This window comes from Pleurodeles waltl, chromosome 12 (genome assembly GCF_031143425.1).
Source record: "Pleurodeles waltl isolate 20211129_DDA chromosome 12, aPleWal1.hap1.20221129, whole genome shotgun sequence".
In the NCBI taxonomy this organism is placed as follows: domain Eukaryota; kingdom Metazoa; phylum Chordata; class Amphibia; order Caudata; family Salamandridae; genus Pleurodeles; species Pleurodeles waltl.
The window spans coordinates 616,956,118-616,959,232 of NC_090451.1; positions in this window are offsets into that span (position 1 = coordinate 616,956,118).

Sequence of the window (3,115 nt, forward strand, 5' to 3'; positions counted from 1 at the left end):
GCTCCGAGAAACTTCGGCACAGAGACAGCGGCACCGAAGAATTTCGGCACCGACACCACGCCGAAAACAAAGAAGGTTTCTTCGGAGCCTAAAAAGACTTCCGAAAAGGTTTCGGTTCCGAAACATCCAGCCTCGGAGCCGAAAACTAGTTCCTATACAGAGGAACAAGGATTAACCTCCCAATTACATAGATTTGGTGAGGAGCTTCAAGCTGTAGAGCCTGACTACACGCAAAGAAGGCTTCATATTCATGAGGACACAGGGAAGATCACCACTCTTCCCCCAATCAAAATAAAAAGGAAACTTGCCTTTCAACAAAAGGACAAGCAACCACAGGCAAAAGTGGCAAGGAAAACAACCCCACCACCGTCTCCACCACCATCAATACATGCATCACCAGCAACAACTCCACCACTGATGCACTCACCAGCTCATACTACAATGAGTCAGGATGATCCCGATGCATGGGACCTTTACGATGCTCCAGTGTCTGACAACAGCCCAGACTCATATCCCACAAAACCGTCACCACCTGAGGACAGTACATCCTACACACAGGTGGTCGCAAGGGCAGCCGAATTTCACAACGTCACCTTACATTCTGAACCAATTAAGGATGACTTTCTGTTTAACACCCTATCCTCCACCCTTAGCCAGTACCAAAGCCTTCCCATGCTCCCAGGAATGCTAAGACATTCAAAACAAATATTTCAGGATCCAGTTAAAGGCAGAGCCATAACTCCAAGGGTGGAGAAAAAGTACAAGCCACCGCCAACAGATCCAATCTATATTACAACACAACTAACACCAGACTCAGTAGTTGTCGGGGCAGCTCGTAAGAGAGCCAACTCTCATACCTCAGGAGTCTCACCACCTCCAGACAAAGAGAGCCGCAAATTTGATGCTGCGGGAAAAAGGGTTGCAGCACAAGCAGCAAATCAATGGCGTATTGCCAATTCACAAGCACTTTTGGCAAGATACGACAGAGCTCATTGGGATGAAATGCAACATTTCATCGAACACTTACCCACGGAGTTCCAAAAAAGAGCGCAACAGGTGGTAGAAGAGGGACAAAGTATCTCAAATAATCAGATACGGTCTTCCATGGATGCAGCAGATACAGCTGCAAAGACAATAAACACTGCAATCACGATACGAAGGCATGCATGACTGCGCACTTCAGGGTTCAAGACGGAAATCCAACAAGCTGTGCTCAATATGCCATTTAATGAACAGCAATTGTTTGGGCCGGAGGTAGACACTGCCATTGAGAAACTCAAAAAAGACCCCGATACAGCCAAAGCCATGGGCGCACTCTACTCCCCGCAGAGCAGAGGCACATTTCGAAAAACACCTTTTAGGGGAGGGTTTCGAGGTCAACCCACAGAAACCACAACCTCACAAACAAGGCCTACTTACCAGGGTTAATATCAGAGGGGAGGTTTTTGGGGGCAATATAGAGGGGGCCAATTCCCAAGAAATCGAGGAAAATTGCAAGGCCCCAAAACTCCTCAAAATAAACAGTGACTCACAAGTCACACAACCCCATCACATAACACCTGTGGGGTGAAGACTAAGCCAATTTTACAAACTTTGGGAGGAAATAACAACAGACACTCGGGTCTTAGCAATTATCCAGCATGGTTATTGCATAGAATTTCTCCAATTCCCTCCAAACGTCCCACCGAAAACACACAATATGTCCAAACAACATATAGATCTTCTAGGACTAGGAGTTCAAGCATTGCTACAAAAGGACGCAATAGAATTAGTACCAAATCTACAAAAAAACACAGGAGTTTACTCACTGCACTTTCTAATACCCAAAAAGGACAAAACTCTGAGACCAATACTAGATCTCAGAACACTAAATACCTACATCAAATCAGACCACTTTCACATGGTTACGTTACAAGACGTAATCCCACTGCTCAAACAGCAAGATTACATGACAACATTAGACCAAAAAAAATGCGTATTTCCATATACCAATACATCCTTCACACAGGAAATACCTAAGGTTCGTATTCCAAGGAATACATTACCAATTCAAAGTGTTGCCATTCGGAATAACAACTGCGCCAAGAGTTTTTACAAAATGCCTGGCAGTAGTAGCTGCACATATCAGAAGGCAGCAAATACATGTGTTCCCGTACTTAGACGACTGGTTAATCAAAACCAACACGCTAAGACAGTGTTCACAGCACACAAAATATGTCATACAGACCCTTCACAGGCTAGGTTTCTCCATCAACTACGCGAAGTCACACCTTTTGCCGTGTCAAACACAGCAATACTTAGGAGCGACAATCAACACAGCAAAAGGGATTGCCACTCCAAGTCCACAAAGGGTTCAAACATTTCACAAGGTAATACAGGCCATGTATCCAACACAAAAGATACAAGTCAAAATGGTAATGAAACTTCTAGGCATGATGTCTTCATGCATAGCCATTGTCCCAAACGCAAGATTGCACATGTGGCCCTTACAACAGTGCCTAGCATCACAATGGTCACAAGCACAGGGTCAACTTCTAGATCTGGTGTTGATAGACCGCCAAACATACATCTCGCTTCTATGGTGGAACAGTACAAATTTAAACCGAGGGCGGCCTTTCCAAGACCCAGTGCCACAATACGTCATAACGACGGATGCTTCCATGACAGGGTGGGGAGCACACCTCAATCAACACAGCATCCAAGGACAATGGGACATACATCAGAGGCAGTTTCACATAAATCACTTAGAACTGTTAGCAGTATTTCTAGCGCTGAAAGCATTTCAACCCATAATAACCCAAAAATACATTCTTGTCAAAACAGACAACATGACAACAATGTATTATCTAAACAAACAAGGAGGGACACACTCGACACAGTTGTGCCTCCTAACACAAAAAATATGGCATTGGGCGATTCACAACCACATTCGCCTAATAGCACAATTTATTCCAGGGATTCAGAACCAGTTAGCAGACAATCTCTCTCGAGATCACCAACAAACCCACGAATGGGAAATTCACCCCCAAATACTAAACAATTACTTTCAAATTTGGGGAACACCTCAAATAGATCTATTTGCAACAAAGGAAAACTCAAAATGCCAAAACTTCGC